The sequence below is a fragment of the Macaca mulatta genome, chromosome 4 (genome assembly GCF_049350105.2).
Source record: "Macaca mulatta isolate MMU2019108-1 chromosome 4, T2T-MMU8v2.0, whole genome shotgun sequence".
NCBI classification, from domain to species: domain Eukaryota; kingdom Metazoa; phylum Chordata; class Mammalia; order Primates; family Cercopithecidae; genus Macaca; species Macaca mulatta.
In genome coordinates, this window is record NC_133409.1 from 131,713,879 (window position 1) to 131,738,173 (window position 24,295).

A 24,295-nucleotide genomic window follows, 5' to 3' on the forward strand; every position below is an offset into this window, starting at 1 on the left:
TAGAACTCTAACAACATATGCACAAAAACATGGCTTCTAATTTTTAGAGGCTTTCAGTTTAGGGTTAGCACAGGAGGGGAAAGGAATAGACAGATAAAATGATTATTACAATACAATTATCATTACAATATAGCCGAACTGTGCAGAGTCATATGGTATTAGAGAAGATGACATTATTGTAGTAAACTAATCTGCACTGGGAGGAAAAAGGAAATATTTACCTAAGATTTATCTTAATTGTGTAATTTATTTATTGATATCATTGATTTGTTCTGCTCGTTACTTCTGTTAAAAAAAAGCCATTACACTGAGTTTGGTGGTTAAGGATGATTTTATGAAAATAAATGGCACTTAAGTTGAGACTTGGATGTGGTTATTATTTTAATTAGGGGGATAGATAGGAACAATGGGCATTGAAGGCTAGAAAGCCAACATAAACTAAAATATAAGACATAAATTATAAGCCATAATAATAAGTGAGAACTGTAGTTTTCTCAACTAAACAGGGTTTGCATGACAGGGAGAGGTAAAAAACGAGACTAAGCAGTGAAGTTGGGGATAGTCTGCAGAGTAGTTTTAAAGCTAGGAAGAAGTACTTGTAACTGATACAATATCTAACTATCCATCCATCCTGAGGACTTCTATTAAGTGTTTGCATTGCAGTTATCATGCTGTGTTCTGAGGATACATTAAAAAAGAAGGAAAAAATATAGACTTAACCCTCAAGTTTATAGTCTAATTTGAAAACAGATAAGCAAATAAGAAATAGAGCACAATATCATAACTTGTATAACATAAAAACATACAAAGAAGAAAATCTGGAATCTGCTTGGAGGAGCCAAGAAGGCTGCTGTAGTTTAAATGTATCCCTTCCAAAATTTAGATGTTGCCAATGTGAGAGTATCAGGAGGTGAGGCCTTTAGGACGTGATTGACCCATGAGGGCTCCTCCCCAATGATGGGACCAAATGTCCCATGGAAGGCAAAACTAAAATAATACTAATATTAAAAGGGCTTGATGGAGAGAGTTCCTCTCTTTTTAGCCCTTCTGCTTTCTGTCACATGAGGACACAGTGTTCCTCCCTGGGAAGACACAACATTCAAGGTGACATCTCCGAAGTAGGGAGGCCAGGACTTCACCAGCTAGTGCCTTAATCTTGAACTTTACAGCTCCCTGAATTGTGGAAAAAGAAATTCTATTTTTTTTCTAAATTACTCAGTCTCTGGTATTCTGTTATAGTAGTACAAAAACAAAGGGTATACCCAGTTTGACACCTTGAACTAAATATTAAAGGAAGGGTAAGACAGTAGTTTGAGGGTATTGCAGGCATAAGAAACAACAAAGACACAAAGGAAAAACAGATAATAGCTATCTGACAAAAATTGTGCATGGCTCTAAAATGCTACAAATTGAAATTCTTTTCTCTTTGAGAAGAAATGGGGAAAGGTGATACCGAGAGACAGGAAGGAACCGGGACTTTTGAGTTTTATCCTTAGTTTTTGATATGCTCTGGAAGGGTTTAATATGGAAGATTTTTATACTCAAATTTTTGTTTTACAGGTTTACTCTAGACACAATGTGAAAAATATCTTGTGGTGGCAAGGCTGAGATAAGCCTGGCTGCAAGAGGACTAGTTAAGAGGATATTGTACCAAGATGTGGTGACTGAAATGGCGATATAAGAGGCATAAAGTAAATTACAAGACAAAGAGGGTGAGGAAGTGGAGGCATATAGGAAAATTACACAGTTTCTGCCTAGGTAACTGGGTAGGTAGTGGCACCAGTAGGTAGTCTAATAGATGACTTATCTGGGCTGGATCAGTGACTCCAAAGCTATGAAATTACAGGATATCTTTTCCCAAGAAGCGTATTTGGTGTGAGTTGATAGACCTTGGGCAATTTCTCTGGATGAAGAGATGAAATCTGAAGCAGTGTTTTCCAAACAGAAAGAATGAAGCCAAGGACAGCAGAGAAGAGAGCATGAAGCTAGAACAGTAGAAGAAATGGCCAGAGTTTATGACAGTGTTTATGGCCAGTATATATTCTATAACTGTTATAACTTCAAGATGATCTAGATGAGAGAAGAGATTCAACCACATATTTTTAAAGACCACTCTTCTCTATAGAAAAAGATGAGCAATGTGTCCTTATGTATTTTATAAACATGACTCCTTCAAGGCATTTTTTGATATTAAAGTATACAAATTTTTAATTATTCCATTTTATGAAGAACACTGCCTTTTTGCAAGTGTGGCTTTGCAACAAGAATTTCATCTAAATTCTAAAGAAGAGAGACTATAAAATATTCAATATGACTTGATTTTATAGTGAAATTTCAAAAATAGACGAAAAATGTGAAACATGGTACACAAAAGTAACTCATGCAGGGGTATATGAAGAAAATAATCCCATGAATCACCATTAATGATCTTCTGCTAATGAAAAGTCAAAGATGAAGAAATGCTTTAAATTTGATATGTATTTAAATTGCAAAAGACTGGGAGTTTTCTTTTATTTGAAATGTAGAAAGGTGTTTATATAGAGAGAGTGAATTATGTACTTCCTTGATTTTTTTCAGGGTTTTCTTAAAACATAAAACAACAACAATCATCAATCCAATTAGAGGAAAATCATTGCGATGAACATCTGTTGGTTTTGCCAGTCAGCATTCATGCAACCTTCTTCAATAAAAATTTCCTTTGGGAAACTAACCTTCCTCCCACTCTCAGCAATATGATTGGATGGATATAACCCACATCTCTCTCTAGGGATGTGCCCTGATTGTAATGAGGCAATCAGCAGAGCCCCTCTCCCTGATGACCATGATCAGTTTAGGTTTGGGCACATTTTCCAAACTGCAAAGAAGAGTTAGATAAGGTCTCTTGGACAAAAAGCCCCCTACTATATCTCCTAAGGATGCTAAGTGGGGCAATTCTAAGTCTTCTTCTAGATAGTGGTGCAGTAGTAGAAAGACATGAGACCTCGAATTGATGCATCCTCTTTGTTTTCATAGGGGGTAGAACTTTGTGGTTCTTGGGGGAATCACCATGTAAAATCAAAGATAAGGTTTGAAGTCAGAGTAGGGATGCTGGGTCTTTGTGACAATGTTTTAGTTGCATTTCCCTATATTTTCAAGCATGTTAGCTAATTTAATTACTAACTAATCTTCTGTTGGTACTTAAGAAGCATGTCAGTGGACAATACATACCCTTTAATCATTAACAACTTGAAATTGCTTATCTACTAATGAAGATAATATCATTAAGGTAAATGACTCATTCAAGATTCTGAATATGACAAGGACATTATTAGAGAAGCCGATTTAATACTACAATCAAGGTAAATGATGGATGTGTTTTTATAGCAAATTTAATAAAATTGAGCCATATTCAGTTTATATGACAGAGTGGGAGTCAGCATGTCCTTCAGTCAATAACACAAACCTAAGAACCTTGAAAGCTGTTATAACCTGCTTTAAGAAATTTCACGTGCCTAAGTACCTAATTTTACAACTTTCCCAACTGATGAAATATAGGAAGTGGAGCAAAAGAAAAAAACAAACAAACCAAACAAAAACAACAACATAAAAACCCCAAATGTCATGACTTTCTATAGTGTCTCTTCGTTGCTTGAAAGAATAAAGTGAAGAACTAATCATATAGAGTCTTATGACAAGAGAACTCAGGGAGGTAAAGTAATTTATACCATTTTGAATGAGTATTCCATTTCCTTGGCCTCTACAAGGCTTATATAATGTGAGCATGAGGTTTACCCCGAGTTAGAAGCAGACCATAACTCATTTCTGGAGTATCAGAGGCTGCTCTGCATTTAGACTATTATGTGTTTATGTTGGGGCAACTCTCCCTGGGACTGTATTTGGGTCACAGACAACAGTAGTAGTGTGACAATTTCAGGAGAAGAAGTGAAGAATAGAGCTTTAAGGAGCAAATCATTGACTATCAAATGCCAGGCATAAAAAGTTCAAAGTCCTTGCCAAGCATGTACAAATAACAGTTATACCCAGGCCTATTACCCTAGAATAGTGACTTTTACTCTATCAGACCCAACATTTCCTTTTCATAATTGGTGTTTTGTAATCTTCCCCTTAAGATCCTTGAATGAAAATCATAGATACTGTAACTTAACTGTGCATGTAATTAAAAATATAATTGTCTAATTTAACATCCAAAAAAACTACACAAAATTATATGTTACATGTATTATAAATTTCAGTATGTAAAAATTAGGCTCACCTACACCAGATGATATACTGCGTTGGTCAGATGTCTACAGATTCATAAAATTATGAGTGCAGAAGGAACAAATAGAGAAAGAATATGGTATGATTTACTGGCAATTCAAATATGGGAATAGTCTTGCCATTAGCGATTTTCACAAAAATGATAACTCTTCAATCATTTCAAATCAAATAAGGTCTAATTTTTCCTGGATTTCCATTCTTGGAAATTTTAGGTTATTAAATTTCAGGATATTGAGGTTGCAAAACTTTTTAATATTTATATGTAATATGGAATTAGGATCTGGGTACAGATATTTATAAAATGATTTTTTAAGCTAGTCTCTTATTTATGATTTGTAACAGATGTTGGAGCTACCACTGCCAGTAGCACCCTTTAATTATTGTGACAACCCCAAACATCCCTGCCCATTTTTAATACTACCCATAGATAGCTGTAATGACTTCTCTAATAATCAGTGTTCTAGATATTCATAGTTACTAAAATCATAAATCACAATGTAATCTAAAACTCTATATAACGATGTCATTCACAAGGCCAAATGGGAATTCAGGATAGGAATATTGCTTGGATAGTTTACAAATATATAATTCATACTCACAGAATCTACTTTTTAAATTATGTTCATATACATATGTGCTTTCCCTACAAGATTTTTTTTCCCACTCTAAAGTAAAAGAATCAAGTGAGAAGTACAAAATATTTGAGGTCATAACCGCCATTTCAAAGAAAAATATTATTTTAAAAGTAGAGTGTCATTTTTCCTTTCACATGTTCTAATATTTGAGTTAGAGTCTAGCGTATGCTTGAATTCAAGCATGCAATTCCAAGAATGGCTTTTATTTTGGAATTGGGTTGTGCAGATAGCCGTTACTGCATGTGTGGTATGCCAGTCTGATCAATAGCCTGATGAGGCATGTGTGGCCTGCACTGCCCAGCCCTACCATTTTCAACCTAATTAGCAGCTGCTCAAAGATGGGAAACAGGTGCAGATCCAGGGCCAGACCAGGGAAGTCTGCCTGTAATTAACAAGGAAAAAAGGGTCAGATATTGGGAAGAATATCAAATCGGTCCACTGGGGTTAGCATGCTGGCCTCAAAGGCATAGTCACCTGAGATCTTAAGCATGCTAATGTAAATTATGCAAGCTTTCAAACAACGTGGCTGCATAATCAGTTGGCAGAGTGGAAAATGATTTTTTTTTTTTTTTGCAATAGAGTAGAGAAAAAGGGCATCTACAAAACTAATTTTTTCTCATCATGTTGTGGATTTTGGTAAAAGGACTGTATAGAAGTTTTAGCAACAGTTTCTGTGAGGCAGTCATGAGCTGCTTAGAAGTTGTTAATCAATTACAGTTCTTCAAGAAATAGGTAATGTTTGGAGGAAAATTCAGTGATCAGGTTGTTTAGAGAATTATGCACTTACAGATATTTGCAAGTAGACTTATTAGACCCATGTGGTTATGCATAATATATTGGCTTTAGCCATTGGGAACTTTTTAAATTACTCAATACAGTATAGTCTGTTTAAGACTAACAAGAACTTGCTAAGCTTGGAGAAGGTGAAAAACCCAAATTCCTGAGCAAGGAATGAAGGACAAAGTTGTGTGCCAGATTCAGATTCTGGCTTTAATAGTCAAGTTTTTGGTACAAAGTCATTCTTTCTATTCCAATTAATAGACCTTAAAATTTACCTTAGCTTTGCGAAAACTTTATACACTGTCCTTTCTAATATTTAGCATTTAGGCTCCCAGTAAACTATCACCGACTTGGTGCCAAATTTCTCATGGTACCAAGGAGTTTTATATTTTCAGTTGAGCAATTGCCGGCAGTATCATTTAACTTAGTGACATTAATGTTATGGTAGAAACAACCCTTAAACATCAGATGCTTACAAAAACAAAGGTTTATGTTTCACTCACAGTGCATGTCTTTTGGGTTGGCCATGGGCTTCATATTGATTTCATTACAGGCCTTAACTCAAAAGAGCAGTTCCGCTTGGGGACATTACTCATTTTGTGACAGGGGAAACAACATGGCAAGATTTGGGGGTGGTCTTCATCTCTTCCACCCATATACCACTTGATGTGCCATGGCATCAAGAAGACAGAATGTATAATCTTTCTTTGAGGGGAGCAGTGAATACTTCGAACAAAAATAAAATCAACTACAAAGATGTAGACAGGATCTAGATACATTTTTAGACAGCCAATGCTTGCTGTGGTGAGAATACAGACACTACTTTGTCTAAATGAGTGTGTTTTATTATCAGAATTAAATAAAATACTAGCTGCTATTTTTTTCAGATACATACTATGTGCTAGATACTTAATATATATTTTTTCATCCTCATAGCAACACTGAAGCCTTGGGATTATCATCTCCATTCTATGTAAATCATGGCACAGGGATTTTGATTTGCTCAAGCCTCCACAGCTAAGTAAGTGACAACACCGGGGTTACAACCCAGCTCTGTCACTGAACACACTCTTCCAATACACTTACTGCCTTTGAAGATGTGGCAGGTCTGACAGGTATCTTAACTCATGGGATTTTAACAAAATCTGTTCCATGAGAGGATGTGCGGGCTGCCTGGAGAGTGTCAGTCGGTACCTCTGGGGCTAGATGAAGGTGCTTGAGTACAGAGCACAGGACACACTATTTCAGGATTGCGTCAAGATGACTAACGTCTTTCTAGGGTCCCTTTACTGCCATACATTTATGTCAGGATTCTTAATAATGCCACTCAATAGTGGCCTTTTTTACTGATTTTTTTTGTTTATATGTGTATGTTTAGGATGTTTAGGAGCACCTCTGGCCTTTACTCATTGGATGCCATTGAAATCCCTCCCCCAATTGTGAAAATCCAAACTGTCTCTAGACAATGCCAAATATCCTTGGGGGTATGTGTACATGTACAAAAACAGACCCAGATAAGAGCCACTGCTTTATATCCAAATGGCACAAATTAACCCTCCTGGTATGTGTTGTACAATAATCATCAATTCTTTAAACAACATGAATTGATTACTTACTATATGTTGGACACTTCACTGGCTTGTCTGCGGAAGGGGTGGTACGAAGATAAGTAAGGCCAGTTAGGTATTCACTGAGTGCAGTTCATAATTCTGAATCCATAAAGAAGCTTTGAAACAAAAGGGAGAGAGAGAAAGATTGGAGAGTCTAAGATTTTTGTGTGGGCAAGAAAATATTGAGGGGTGACGTAATTAATATATCTAAATACAATAAAGAATTTTGAGGAATATTTGATACTAAATAAAAAGAAGGCAGTTTACCATTTATTTCTGTCTCTGCCCTGGATCAACTCTGACCACCTTTATCCAGAGACATGTCAAAGCCTCAAATGGCTTCATATAAATTCCATGTCTGAAGAATTTAGGTATCAATGATGCTAAATCTAGAAGGAATACTAGCCCCCTCTAACTCTGAGACTGAGATCTGCCAGAAAAGATATCAAGGCACACCAAAAAGGTCTCTTTTTATGCTTAGGAAGATGATGAGCAAGAGAAGAGAGAAGAGAGGGAGAATAGGGAATAATGCTAGAAAAGAGAAAAGAGGGACCTGAAGCAAGAATCAATGTGATAAAACAGGAAAATTAGCAAATTTGGCACCACAAATAATGAGTTCAAACCACAAGAACCCAGGTCAATTGTACATGAAATATTACATCATCTCTAGAATGGAAGGAATAATCATTGCCATCAGTGTAGGTTATAAGAATTAATTGATATGCTACATTTACTCTTAAGGCGTATTTTAACAGTTTTAAATGAGCATGCACATTTAATGTACTTTTTAAAGGTTTCCCAATTCTGCCATATATTTTTAACATGGAAGGCCAGAGGGAAAGTAGGCTTTCTGCTTTGAAGATTCCAGTTTACTTAAATTTTACATACATGTTTGAAGGTTAGGTTAGGGAGACTTGGGATAGGTGAGGAGGAGGTGAAGTGGGTTCCTATTAGAGGAGCTTACATTGGTTAAAAAATGGAATGAATGAGCAACAAAGAAGAGATATTTTGAAACAATCAGAGATTTAAAAAAATAATAAAAAAGAAAAGCCATTATGCAAAATTAGAGCCATTTAGCTTTAGGGGGGAAATGTTGATTCCTGGTTGAAACAAAAAACAAAAACAAATCAGAGAGAAGGGAGAGATTTCTGTTCGAGTCCCTCCAATTCTGTTTATAGGCTCTGTAGGGTTGGTTAGAGCATTTATTCTCACTGTACACCTTTTTATTGTTAAATTCCATTAGAATTTTAATGTATATTAACATTATAAATGACGTGGTAGGACTTGGATCACTTACCTAATTTTTCATCATTAGCTTAGGATGTTAATTACGCTTTAAATAGGAATGATCTGAGACTTTCTTGTTTTACTTAGAGAACAAGGCACATGGAATATTAAGTACTATACTTGATTATATTACTTTTCATGTAGGAACAGCTTATTGAATATTGGTTGATCCTGAAGTACAGTACTTGGAGTCCAGTATACAGTTAAGACTGCTCTTCTGAGTTTAAATTTCCTTTTGTGGTGACTAGCTTTGTTTAAGTACAAAGTATTATTTTTAACTGCATGATATTCAAATGTAATAATTGTGTGATCAAGGAAATAATTTATTTCATCTCTGTTTAACAGATGAAAAAACTGAAGTCTAGGCAGTACAGTATTTTTGGGTCACACATTAAGTAAATGTAAGTTGGGACTCTCATTTCTAGGTAATCTTGAAGTACTCAGCCCCAACTACTTTCTTACCCTTATGTCCAACACACAGTAAGCTAAAGCATCTCTTTTACAGGACTGAAATGGTCGTATAGGTGCCCTATATCACATTGCATATTTATAATACTGCAGGAAAATGGCTATATCTTATAAATTAGAAGTAAATAGAGTAGCATCATTAAAAATTTCAGTCAAGTTCAACAGCTGCCCTCAATCCTTCTTTTAAAATTCAGAGACTCAAAATAGACAGGCTAAGATTTATAAAAATAGATTTGTCTGTCACTTCTAATTTTACATTTTGCAAACAAGTTGTGCTTCAATGAAAATTTGCAGATAGATTGAGCATCTGGCAATAGGAAGATTGTCATGATTTCCATGGTTTGTAGTCAGACTACAAAAGATAATTGGTAAAGATAATCTTTCGTTTGAATAGCCTAAATGATTTCACCTCCCTAACCCTGATGACAGATGGTGGGTATCATTATTATCAACTCAGTTTTATGAGAAGAAGGAAACTGAAGAACCAAAATGTTGACTCACTCATTGCTGAAGCAATGTGTCATTCTGGAATGAGTTCCAGTCTAGGGTTGCAAGCCTGGCTTTTCTACTAACTGGTTTTGTGATCCTGAACACATCTCCGAATATTTGGAGCTTTGTTTACTTAGCTGTAATAGAACAGAGTAGAGTAGATCCTCCCTCCTCAAAGTATGGTCCTATGGATCAGCAGTATTGGCACCACCTGGAAGCTTATCAGAACTATAGACTCTCAGGTCTCACCCCAGACCCACAGAATCAGAACATCCATTTGAAAAAGATCCTAGGTAATTCCTATGAACACTGCAGTTTGGGAAGTCCTAGATTTGGGGATCTTAAGGATTCCTTCCAGTTATAACATTCCATCAACTTGAGCACAGCAACTGTCCTACAAGCCCTCCTAGTGTGTCTGGCATGGAGTACATTATGGAATATATAAATAAATAGGAAGTTATTCTCACCTATTCTAATTTCAAAGACAAGTTATCTTGGCCAATAGGACCTTGAAGTCTTGGAAAACCTTTCTGTAAGTTATTTACCAGGGTTAAGTCATTTCCCTCACATAGAAGCATGAGAGTCCTGCATTCTCATATCCATTTCCTCATTTTAAGGAATACTGTCTTATTTTTACATGGAAAAATAGTTGCTCCAACCCTCTTTCTGTGGTTGCTGATTCTGTGGCACAAACACCAAATAAATCTATTCATTTCCTTGAAGCTGCTTGCCTTCCCCTTTCGCAGCCCACCCATTCAGGCATCACATTACTGCCAGGCCATTTGCACCATCTGCTCATTAAGTGTCAGTTGATGGGAGGACGGAGGACACCTGGTGACCGTGAAGTCAGGCCAGTACACCGAGGGAAATCTGCAAAGTGGTAGAAAACATAAAATAAAACAGACCTTGGGAATCCAGAGGGTTGAGTTTCAGAGAAAGGCAGAATGAGTGAAGCAGGTCAAGCTTCTGAGGCCCAGAGCAGCCTTTTAATTTCCTGACCTTGTGCTCTGTGAGCACCGCCCTGTGAAGGGAGAGAGATTCCTTAGGAAGCAGGGGCACATACATTTTCTGCTGACCAGCTCTTCCTGAAAAGCAAATGGTACATGGTGAACCTGCTATGAGTACCTGTTGGAGTGAAGATTGTTGAATTTCTGAAAGGACACTTTTGTTTCCAAGTTGCTAGCTAGGCTATTGCTTCTAATTCCACAAAGCATCCATAGTCAACTGTTTATTATTTTTGAAAGCAGATTCAGACAGAAAGACCTAGCTATGTCCTGCAGAAATATGGCCAGAGGGCTTCTTTCTGGAAAATTGGGCCTCAGAGAACCACATGAAAAGCCCGAGGACAATGTTAGGACAGACAACTGTAGCCACACTCTGAGGAGCCTCAACAGTCAGACGTCTGCTCAGCTCTGAGTTACTTAAAACCAACTGTCACACGTTTAGGTCATGGCTTCAATTCTTAACAAGAGACAATGACTGCGTTCTGTTCTCAGCTTACGATGTTAAAATTGATTAAAAGCATTAGTAGTGGTGGGCATGAGAATATTTTGGTCTTTGAACCTTAACAGAATCGTATCACTTCAGACTCCATTGTTAATAGTTAATGAGACATATTTTAGCAGGAAATATGTGGTAATTAAGAGAATAGACTCTGGGCTAGAATTCTGACTTCATAACTTGTGTGACTGCGTGCAAATTACCTAATATTTTTCTGCCTCAGTTTTCTTATCCATAAAATGGATAATAATAGTAATCTACATCATAGGTTATAAAGACTGAATGCATTAGTCATGTACAGTATAAAGAAATAGAGCCCGGCACATAGTTAACTGCTATAGAAGGGTTTGCTATCATTATTGAAGTGAGGTTGCTTTGAAATGTATTTTCTCTAATTTTCACCCATGGAGGGTTAGATAAGCTAATTAAAGAAACTATTATGATCAGCATTCCGTTGGATTCCAGGACCAAAGGAGAGATGATAAACCTCTTCCATCTCTCCGTTTCCTGCCAAGTCTCCTTTCCCATTATCTTATTATCTGACTCCTAGCTTCTGTCAGAGAAAATAAGAAAAAAGAAATCTATGTAATGATCTTTCCCTGTAGTGGCTTCGTTGTCAGCATCTGCTCTATCGCTAGTAGGTATTGATGTATTGAAGGTTCCCTCAAGCTTGTTCAAACAGGGAATTAACTCTAATTCTCAGCAATGCCAGAGGGCTTGGTTTGGGCCAAGGTACCTTGCTGCCCTTAAAACTAAGTCCAGGTTCTGGCAATGGATTAAGCAAAGGGTTTCAGACTGAAATGCCCATAGGTGCCAGACAGGTTACCTGAATGAATGAAGCCAGCTAGAGTAAAAAGCACATCAGTCTTTCTTATTCGTTGCTCTAGATAAAGATATGGCTACAGAAATACATTGTTCCCCTCATAGGCAAATAATTGTGCCAATGCAGTCATTAATGGCTATTCACACCAAATCTCAGTTTGAGAGAAAATAAACAGGACTGGGGCCTACGGAGAACTGGCACCCACATAACCGAGGTGGATGTTTTTCAACTGTGACCATTTCCTGCCATGTGAGCCCAATAGTGCCAGATTTTCTGATTTTTAAAGAGAAGCTCCAAATCTAAGTATTGGGGGGAAAAAAGTGAAAACTCCAGAGTTTTAACCATCAGCTGAAAATCTCAGCTGGCAGACCATGGAGGACAAACGAATCATGTTTACCAGTTGAATTTGACCTGCAAGCTTCAATTTTGGGTTAAATTTCATGCACTTAGATTCATCTCTGTCTGTCAGTAAGTTATTAGGAACCCTGGATGTAGGAGAGGCAAGGTTCTGCAAAGAGAGAGAGCATGAGAGCACAAAGTTATATATATATATGTGTGTGTGTGTGTGTGTGTGTGTGTGTGTGTGTGTGTATATATATATATATGTTTGAGACAGAGGTTTTGCTCTGTCACCCAGGCTGGAGTGCAGTGGCACGATCACAACTCACTGGAGCCTCAATTCCTGGGCTCAGGTGATCCTCTCACCTCAGTCTCTCGAATACTGGGACTGGGACTACAGGTGCTCACCACCACACCCGACTGATTTTTTGTGTTTTCAGTAGAGACAGGGTTTTGTCGTGTTGCACAGGCTTGCTGGAACTCCTCAGCTCAAGCAATCAGTCCACCTCAGAGCTTTTTACATCTTGTTCAGGAGATAGGAGTGGCTCATATGAATACTCTTACACCTTTTATCCCTTTAACTTGTTATTTTGAAATAATTAGACCTAAAGAAAAGTTGCAAAAGTAATAAAAATGCTTCTTACCTACCATTTACCCAGATTCTCTAAATATGGTTAATAATTTACCACATTTGCTTTCTCATCCTCTTCGTCTTGTTTTTTCTATCTCTCTCTATATATGTATATACATATGCCTCTTTCTCTTTATATACATATATTTATACATTAAAAATATATTTCTCTGAAACACTTGAATATTCAGTATCATTTTGTTTCCAAATAGTTTAGTGTATTTCCTAAAGACAAAAATATCCTCTTACGTAGCACAGTGCAAATCAGGAAATTAATCATAATATAATATTATCTCTATTATGTTTATTCAAATCTCACATTCCAATTTCTTCATAGAAAAAGATAAAATTTCAGAGGTGTGATGCAACAGAATGTCATCCACTGCATTTTGTGGCCATGCCCTGTGTTCTCTTATTTTTAATTTTTTGATGACTGGAAAAAGTTCCTCTTTGTCTTTCATAACAAAAGGCAAGTCTATTTTGTCTTTTATAACATTAATATTTCAGAATACAGGCAATTCCTCAGTATTTTAGAAGAGAACAGACCGTCTTTCGATTTGGGTTTGTTTAATATTTGCCAATGGTTAAATTTAGATTGTGCACACTAGGCGTGAATCTCGGCAGGAATACCAAGAAGTGACGTTGTATCCTCAGTATGAGGAAGACTCAGTGGGAATATTGGAGGAAGACTATTAGTTTGAGTTGGGAAGAGAGGCATTTACGGTACAAGCACTTGCCCTCAAAACCAGCATTTTGCTATTTTTGTTCTTTTAGCCTTGTTATTAAAAGATCCTGTCCACGTTCTTCCCGTCTGTATAAAAGTTTATCCCCTCGCTCCTCTTCTCGCACACCATATTTGTTTTAATGAAGAAATTCTCAGACTCTGGATCCATTTGGCGTTGGAATCACATGCAGGCCTGTGAGGTTTGCTGGATTGGTAGCTGAAATGTCTCTCACTTGTGAAGCACCAACAGGCATTTGCGGTCCTTTCACGTGCCTTAGCTCAATTGTCTTCTCGCCTTACAGAAGCAGCAGGAGGTCATCTATGGCTTAATCATGTAATGCAGGTTTCCTATTTTAAAGATAAATATAACTGAGATCTGGTGAAGCAAAGTGAGATGCTAATATTGCAGATACATATATATAATGGCATCTCACTCACAGGCTAGAATTTGAGATTATTTTTTCTTTCTTCCTTGTCCTAATCTTCAGGAAGAATTTGAGATTCTTGACCCTTCATCTAGTGCACTTTCTCCCATACAGATTTTCAGAGCTGTATAAATTCAGGTCCAATTGATGAAGTAGTTGCAGGCACTTCTGAATTATTAATAATGATTATATGATAATATTAGCCAAATGATATACTGCTTATCATATACAAGGGATTGTTCTAAGTGCCAACACATATTAATGCACATAACATTTAATTCAATATTTAAAATGGAATCAACATTTACAATTTTTCCCATGTGGTAATTGTAAAATTTAGATTTTGTTAATTAATGGAAAATGGAATTGTTTGTAGCACTTTAGCACTCTTCGGTTTTATTTGTTTAGAATGCTCTGGATAAATCATTTCCTCATATAACTTTCTGCTTTAAGCTCCTTCCTTGTACATTAGGGGAGTATTTCTCAGGCTACATCTTACTGCTTTTGGTTCAAGGCTGAATGTGACTTTTTCTTGCAGTGTTTATATTTGCACTGAAATGGTGTGGACTCATATGATTAGGTAAAGTTTGTTGCTGGAGGCAATATTATGCAATTGCTTAAAATCTTACTCAGTTCAGATGGTTAATAGTCTTCAGTGGCATTTAACTCCTGTTTTGTGTTCATTTGTATTCAAGTACTTGAAGACAGGAGTTTAGCTAGCTTCCTGGGGTGACTTTCTGCGTGATATTATTGTTTAAGCTACGTAAACATTGGGGGAAAAAAGAGAAAAAGAAAAAGGAGAAAAAAAGGATGGAGACATTGTCATTTGTTACCCATTAAATGTTTAGGAAGTCTTTTTCCTAAACATGAACCAGAGATACAATTAACCTGAAAGGCATTGCTTTTTGCATAAATCCAATGTGGAGTTTCCCTGTGAGGGTTTGACATTGAGCGTAGTTGGCTACAGTGGCTCACTGTTCTAGTTCAGGTCCTGATGATTTTTCTTAAAATCCCAGCAGTATGCCTTACACTTAGTTAATGCTCTAAATATAATAGAATGAATGAATTGGACTTAAGAGAGAACTGAAATACAGGAGAGTTTGAGGAAGGGGTTGTTATAGGGGAGGGATATGTGTCATACTGGGAAATGCCAAGGTGAGCTCTGCTAAAGATTTAAAAAGTTATAAGTATTTATAGTTAGGAAGAAACAGAGGAGAGTGAAGAACCAAACTGTTAATAGAAGTGCCCACTCTGAAAATGATAATTTATTGTTGCTATCCCCACCTCTCCTTCCCATTTCATGAGTGGTAGGAATGATTAGTCAATCATGGAAGTTTTTCCAAATGAATTGGAATACCCATTTAGAATTCGTTTTCCTATTTCTCCTAAAATTCTTCTCAAGAAATCATTTTGTGCAGCCACTACTAACTAAATAGAATTAGTATAGGACTTGAAATCCATTTATAATTATAGTACAAAGCTAAAGATATTGTGAAATTAAAGACATGTCACCTCTGAAGTAAGAGAGTAAGGGACAGGTATACGTGCTGAAGCAGGCCTGTGAAGTGCAGTCGAATACCAGAGAAAAGAGGGGATCCCAGTAGGGGAAAAATGGATCTTACAAACTCAACTGGATTGGCATGGATGGATGAATGAATGAATAAATAATGAGAGGTACATCTGAATTAGTCAGAATGTTTGTACTCCCCTCATGGCATTTCCTTCATTTTTAAACAACCTTGGGCAAGCCCCATATGTCAGATATTTACTAGCAGAGCAAAGATTAGAAGTGTGGCAATATCCTGATAATTCAGGCAAAACCTCCACTTCTGTTTAGGGAACGGAAAATACCACTGGGAAATAGAATTATAAATAAAAATGTGTTTGAAAAAATAATAGCATGCATTATCATCTTTATGAATTTATATGATAACTTTTACTTAGGAAAGTAAATGGAATTCCATCAATGTTTGTAAACTATTACTGAAAGTACAATACAACACATGTTAGAATTAAAATACATTTGTTAGAAAACTTGAACTCTTGTTTCTGAGTTACTGGGATATAATACTCCTTGTCAGTAATAGTTTGATTAAACCATTTTAATAAAAAGGAGTACATTTTTTAGATTTTATATTGAAGAAGAAAATATGTAACAAAGAATGCCTTCATTTTGTATTTTCACAAAGTTATTTGGAGTTATGTTCACATAGGTTTTTCTTTTCTTCATTTAACTTTTATTTCGATTTCAGGCATACATGTGTAGGTTTTTTATATAGGTAAACTTGTGTCATGGAGGTTTGTTGTACAGATTATTTCATCACCTCGGCCTTAAGCCTAGTACCCAATAGTTTTCCTGATCTTCTCTCTCCTCCCACACTCCACCCTCTCATACACCCAGTGTATGTTGTTTCCCTCTGTGTATCCATGTGTTCTCATCATTTAACTCCTACTTGTAAGTGAGAACATGAGGTATTTGGTTTTCAGTTCCTGTGTTAGTTTGGTAAGGATAATGGCCTCCAGCTACCTCTGTGTTTCTGCAAAACACGCGATCTCACTCTGTTTTTATGGTTGCATAGCATTCCATGGTGTACATGTACCACATTTTCTTTATCCAGCTTTCCATTAATAGGCATTTAGGTTGATTTCATGTCTTTGCTATTGTGAATACTGCTGCAGTGAACATATGTGTGCATGGGTCTTTATGTTAGAATGATATATATTCCTTTGGGAATATATCCAGTAATGGAATCGCTGGGCCAAGTGGTATTTCTGTCTCTAGGTCTTTGAGGAATCACCACACTGTCTTCCACAATGGTTGAACTAATTTATCCTCCACCAGCAGTGTGTAAGCATTCCTTTTTCCCTGCAACCTCACCAGCATCTGGTTTTTTTTTTTTTTTTTTTTACTTTTTGATAATAGTCATTCTGACTGGTGTGAGATAGTGTCTCATTGTGGTTTTGATTTGCAGTTCTCCAGTGATCTATGATGTTAAGCTTTCTGCATATGATTGTTGGCTGCACATATGTCTTCTTTTGAAAAATGTCTGTTCATGTCCTTTACTTACTTTTTAATTTGTTTTTTTTTTTTTTTAGTAAATTTTTTTAAGTTCCTTATGCTGGATATTAGACCTTTGTCAGATGTACAGTTTGCAAAAATTTTCTTCCATTTTGTAGGTTCTATTTTGTAGTGTCTGTTCACTCTGTGGATAGTTTCTTTTGCTGTAAAGAAGCTCTTTGGTTTAATTAAATCACATTTGTCAATTTTGTTGGCATAGTTTTAACTATCTTGGTGAACTTCATTTTGAGGAACTCACAATTTTACTTTTCTGCTCCTTACTTTAGCTCATAGGCACATCCTCACTTTCTTTTGAACTTTTTACTATAAATTAAACAGAAATTCTATTACACATATTTTAGTTGTCAAAAATTAAAAATATGTAAAATTCTACCACCTAAAGTCACCTTGTTAACATTTTGGTGATATTTTACACTTCTATAAAACACAGAAGAGAATATTTATATGTACTCGTTTATAAAATGACTTTTTTTTCACACAATATATTGTGATATTCTTTCTATATCAATAAATTTATTTTTTCATAAAACGTATAGATACATAATTTTTCAGTACTGTTCTACTGCATGATTTTAACATAAGTTATTTAACCCATTCTTATTTTGGGTATTGCATTTGTTTCCAAATTTTGAAATAATATAAAGAAATATGGTAAGATCCTTCAAGCAAATCTTTGATTTATCTTTAATAATTTATTTGGAATTAACCTTGGAAATGCTATTGCAGGGACAAATAATGTGCTCATTATTAACACTTCAGCTGTAGCTTGCTGAGTTGCCTTCCAGAAAGGTTATAGCTGTTTGCATTCTAAACAGCTGTGTGTGGAAGACCAAGAAGTCCTATCGTCACTTGGTATTATCCTTTTTTTCTTCCTTTATTTTTCATCATTGCCAATTTAATAAATGTGCTGTTGTATCTCATTTTAATTTGATATTTTAAATTTTACTAATGAGTTTCAACATATGTTTATTGACCGTTTGTATTCCTTGAGATATTCATCGCATATGCAGATTTTCCCCAGTTTTTCCTATTAGTATGTCTATTTCTCAGTGATTCAAAAAATTCTGTGTTTTTAACATATGAGTTCACTTGGCTGTGTGAATTTTAAAATTTTAGTAGATTTAAAATCTTCTATATTAGGATGTTGAATGAGAATGAAAATCCACAGTAATTACTACTTTCCTAAATTGTTCTTAATTTAATGACCACTAGCAAAAATACAACATTGAACGTGTAAGAAATTGGTCTGACTCGCCCTCTTGATAGTCTGTCTTTACTGTTAATGAACTAACCTGTGTACCTGAGCAGAGAATGAAACTTAGTCCATCCAAGACTAAAATTGAAAACTGAATCAAATCTATATCTTTTAGCTAACAAGGCCATTTTTCTTCATTATCTAAATATTTTAGACTAAAGTACGTTTGTCTCATGGCCTCCTTTATTTTCATTTGCTGATTTTTTTTTTTCAATTCTGCATTGCCTAATAATGCTAGCATAGACACAGCCAGAGTATTGATGATCTGAGGAGTTCACTTTCAGATGAAACAAATATCAGAGATCAAAGCGATTTTGCCTTACGGGGCTCACATCCAGGGTCAAGTGCAGGATCTTGGTAGGCCTTCCTGAAGGATGGTCTGGAGAGGAGGTGGGAGTGGCAGCGTCTTCACCAGCTCTGCAGTGAAGTGCTGTCTGAGTCTGACCCCCATGCTTAAGAATCATCACACTACATCGTGATTCTGCACCAAGCTCAAATCTCAGAGCTTCATCTTTGATTCAGTTGGTACAGCGGGATGGATATTCATATCTTTATAGACATGTCGCCTTCCCACCCCTAATTTTTTTTCCTCATGGTGTTTGGTGTTAGGGTGAAGGGCGAAGGCCACATTTGAACATAAGTCAGGTTTTTTTATTTTATGTGGGGGAAAGCCGGGGGCGTTTGCAGAACTTAAAACAGAAATCAAACCTTTAAAGGTCGACTGTATGTGTCCTGCCACTCATATTCTCTTCTGGCTTCTAACTTTCCTTAGGCTGAAAATATATCTAGAGCCGCTGGTTCCTTTGTTCTTTGGAAAGTTCATTTTTTATTCCTTTAAAAATACTGTTTTTTGTTTTTGTTTTGTTTTGTTTTGTTTTTAAGAAAAGGGCAACAAACAAAGTTTTCGTTGATCATGTTTCAGAGGCTTGTTGCTTACAACTCTGCAGAACAAAACAGGGCCTGCCGTTATTTCTGTGAGTGTCACTCTGCACCCTAACTCAAGAGGGTCCTCAGTGAGCAGGAGTTCCTAGGCCGAGTTGTTTGCCGACTATGAAATTAGGAAGAATTGGGTCAGAAGTGGTGGCCACCTAATTTTAAAATGAAGCTAAATGAGAAAATATATCTGGAAGGAATGCTAATTTAATATTTTTAAATATTTCCTTTTATGAACCTAGCTCCAAAGTTTGGCATGACATTTGCCTCTACTCTGGTACCTTTTGGTGGCTATAGCCATATAAGTATTATAGATTAGAAGTTATAATTTATTAAAACAATTGGTTGAGTGCTAGGAATGCTGGTTAGAAATCTCTGCCACATTCAAAAGGCAGCATTAAAAATCAGAATAAATGAATTATTAACTTGCTTTTTATTCTACAGCATGTACATAGACTTATATTTGTCACAGTGGTTTCATTTCAATATGTAAATGATAGAGATGTTCCAGGCTACTCTGGGAAAAAAATACTGTAACAAGGTATTTTCTGCATTAAATGGATTTTATGTTTTTATTTTAGATAACAAATTTTGATTGAGCATTTTTGCTCTATTCAATTCTTAAGAAAAACACATAGTTCTTACCCTTGGACATTAATCAGTTGGTTCTCATTTGTCTAAAAGATTTCCATTTCTCTCTCTTCCTCTCTATCCCTATTCTCCCCTCTCTCTCTTTTCTTTTTTTTTTTCTCAAGAGACAACTTCGCACTCTGTTGCCCAGACTGGAGTGCAGTGGCACAGTTTTAGCTCACTGCAGCCATAAGCTCCTGAGCTGAAACAATCCTCTCATCTCAGTCTCCTGAGTAGCTGGGACTACAGGTATGTACCACCACACCTGGCTAGTTTTCAATTTTTTTTTTTTTAATGGAGATGGGGTCTTGCTATGTTGCCTAGGATGATGTTGAACTCCTGGCCTCAAGCTATTCTCCCACCTCAGCCTCCCAAAGTGCTGGCATTATAGGTGGGAGCCATCAGGCCTGGTTATCCCCCATTCTTAACCCTGGTCATCATTCAAGTCTCCACCTTTTTCATTAGTTCAATTTATTGTGGCTGTATGTTGGAAAGACAATATGAAACAAACAGATAAGCCCCTTATCATCCTTGAGCGTACAATCTATAGAACTCTTTCTTGATTCTTGCTACAACTGCTAACACCCCAATTGGAAATAATTGTTTTAACTTTTATATATTTCTTAGACACATTGAAACTTAAATGTTGGCTGGGTGCAGTGGCTCACACCTGTAATCCCAGCACTTTGAAAGGCTGAGGCATGTAGATCACGAGGCCAGAAGATCAAGACCATCCTGGCTATCATGGTGAAACCTGGTCTCTACTAAAAATACAAAAATTAGCCAGGTGTAGTGGTTCACACCTGTAATCCCAGTTACTCAGAGAGGCTGAGGCAGGAGAATCGCTTGAACCTGTGAGCCGAGATCTCACCACTGCACTCCAGCCTGGTGACAGAGTGAGATTCCGCCTTAAAAAAAAAAAAAAAAAAAAAAGTAAATGTTTATTATAGTTATTTATCTACTTTACTAGAATGTGAGTGTTTTTTAAATCAATAGGATCCCTTTTTGCACCTATGTTCTGAACCAGTTGAGATAAAACAATGAGGTGAAAGGGATATAAAGTGACATAATTATTTTTGATTAAGTGATACTACGGGCAAGTAGGGTGCCTAACAGAATTCCAGAATTGGACAGTTATTTATCCAGTAAAAAGCACCGTGGAATAGGCAAACACTACCATGGGCCAACACTGCTAGGGATGGGGCAACATGGCAATGAACATCTAGCAAGCCCTGAAACTTATAAGGGAGAGGGACTGGGTCCCAAGATAAAGGGACAAGAAAGGGAATGGGCTATATGACCAGTCTGTCTTTTCAAGCTGGCCATGAGTGAATAAGAAGTGTTGAGTTAGGCCAAATGTGCAACTCACTTCATATCTGGAGAAGGAAGAAATGTTCTCATCCCCAAAAATTTCATTTATTTCCCTCCCGGGGGTTCCCTTTTGAAATTTTTTTTTTTAATCCTTCAAGGTAGTTAAAACACACTGAACATTTGCTAAATATTTATTAAATACATTTATTCAGAAATAAATTCATTTCAGGCATTTAATTGAAAATGAAGAAATGAACAATCATTCTTGGGCTGAGTCTATTTTGTTATTTAGAACCTCATAAATAACATATACCATTTTGTACACATTTTCATTATATTTACAATGTCAAGATAAAACCTTCAGTTATTAGATTCAGCCATATCCAGACTTCTGTATTCACTGAAGCAAAAACATAAATACATACTCCAATGGTTCTCAGTGAATAGAATGATAAATGTTTCAAGTCCCTGTAGGCTAAATGACTTGAGGAAGGTCTTTAAAAGCCCTCAGAGTGACTCGAGGAGCTTTTCAGAAATCTGGAAGCTTGTTATGACATCATGGACTGAAATCTGAGGTGTGGTAGAAAAAAGGAACTATATGAAGAGAAAGTTAGGAGGTAGGGAAACATTGGCAACTTAGCTTGAGAAAGCCCGACACTCTTTCTGTCATACATCTTAAATATTCTTAATTAACCTATGTCTGCATCCACCAAGCACGTGATGTCAGTCTTTGCTGATAATAGAACAAACATCTGCAGCAAGGAAGCAGCCCTTCATTTAATAGGGGATACAGTCTGATTTTCCTAACAGCAAAGTTTGCCTTAGGGTTTACCATTAATTAATTGTGTCTAAATATTAACTGACATCCATTCTCGGGTGTGAGCAAAACTCCCCTCCAGGGAACGTCCTCTGTGGAAAACTTAACATTTCCATTATGAAAGCCAAGAGGACGAAATGCTTTTAGTAATGTGGCTGTTGAGTGCAAAGGAGGGGGCAAACCTCTCCTATAAATCAGGGAAGAAGAGATACTAAGAGAAATGGCTCCAGGGAAAGCGATAAGTTGGGGAGCTGATTCATGCCAGATTTCAAAGAAACTGAATCAAAGAAAGAAGGAGAAATGGCAGGTTTGCTGAAGAGTCTTCTTGATTTAGAACTGTAGAGTCCAAGTAGTGCAAATTGTGACGGACAAGAAAACTCTTATGAGAACTTCACCTTGGTGATGCTTTTCTTTCATAGGAAAAAGTCTGTCTGCAAGAATAACTAACAGCTGATGGTCCTGGACCATAGAGAAAACTTATGTTGTCTGTTTTTCTTTTATTTCTAGTGAACTGACTTTGGTTGTGAGATCAAATTACACAGTAATGGAAACAGTTTGCCTTACGTTCAGCAGTGAAATAACACGTTTGATTTCATGCTACAATTTCTTATTCCTTACAAGGAGTGATTTTTGTCCTGGGGAAATAATTCAAGAAGGATCTTTTTCTCCTTTTGGTCAACTCTGTGAAAACCGAGAACATCTGTATCAATATAACTTAATCATTTGTTCTGAAAAATTCTTAGCAAGGAAGATAAGACCACACACAATAAACAGCTTCACTGTTTGCCTCAGGAAATTCTTGTACATCAATTTATCCAGGCAAACATGCTTAACTGGGCAAATGTCTATCTATACAGAACAATAGGTTGCTCACCTGAACTGGTAACATATCTATCATGGCAACAATGATCTCTTCATGACAGACTTCAAGACCTTTGCCTCCTTGTGTCACCAATACAAAAAACTGTTACATCCTAACTTTGCCCAGTCCTAATTAATGGCCTCTTGAGAGACCCATCTTAAATTACTTGGGCCCAAACTCCCAAATTTTACAAGGACCTTTCAATTTCTTTCCTCTTTTGGGACACTATCAGGACTCTATTCAGGTAGTGTTCTCTTGAGCCACAGTAAGATTAATTAACTCCATTTTTTTTTTTTTTTTTTTTTTGAGCAACAAGATTGTCTTTCTGGAAAAGAGAAAGTTCAAGTAACTGAGATGCTAGCGTGCAGGTTAGAGCATCCACACAGATATTAAACACTTTTGGGATGTTGGCCAGATTTTAGATTTTAGTATAGGAGAAATTAGGCATTTGAGTTGTGAGTTAAATCAGACAGTAGGATGACTAGCATGAGGAGAAAAAGGAGGTACTATAGCTGAATAACAAAAGTCTCCAGAGAGCATATTTTGAAACATTAGGAGAAAACTAACGGTCTGGGCATAGGACTGAAAACTAGTAACCAATCTTCTCTCTTGACTTTAAGGTCCGTGTAATGTGAGAGAATGGGGTTTCCCTCAGGTTTCCATGGAGGCACCAGGTTTGAGTTACAAAACAAAAGTGGACAAGATGTGGTAAGTATTTATCTTAGTCTATCTTCCATGAGAGGTTCAGATGGCATAGGAGAAAGGTTGAAGAATAATCAAATATTGGATTCCTATTTAAGAAGCGGGGAACACGATAGGAACAGAGAGTGAGGAACAGCATAAGGTTTGTCAATAATAATTCAGTAACTAGAACTTCGTAGGACTCGAAATTCTTCTGTTTCTGAAACCTTAATGTCGACTCCCAATTCTCTGACCACATGTCGTTTATTTCCAGCTGCCTCAGTTTTTTAGTTTCATCATACTTGTATTTTGTTTTATTTTTTATTTCAATAGGTTTTTGGGGAACAGGTGGTATTCGGTTACGTGAATAAGTTCTTCGTGGTGATTTCTGAGATTCTGGTGCACCCATCATGCAAGCAGTGTACACTGTACCCAATGTGTAGTCTTTTATTCCTCAACCCTCTCCCACCCTTTATCCTGAGTTCCCAAAGTCCATTGTATTCTTCTTATGCCTTTGCATCCTCATAGCTTAGCTCACACTTATCAGTGAGAAAATATGATGTTAGGTTTTCCATTCCTGAGTTACTTCACTTAGAATAAAGGTCTCCAATTATGAGGTTGATGTCTCAACTTTTCTTTTTGTTTTATTAGCTCTCTACAGTCTTGTATTATTATTATAATTATTTACCTGGGATCTACTGCTTTTAACATTCTCTCCATTTTTTTTAAACTTCCTTTCTTTATTATCTTTTCATG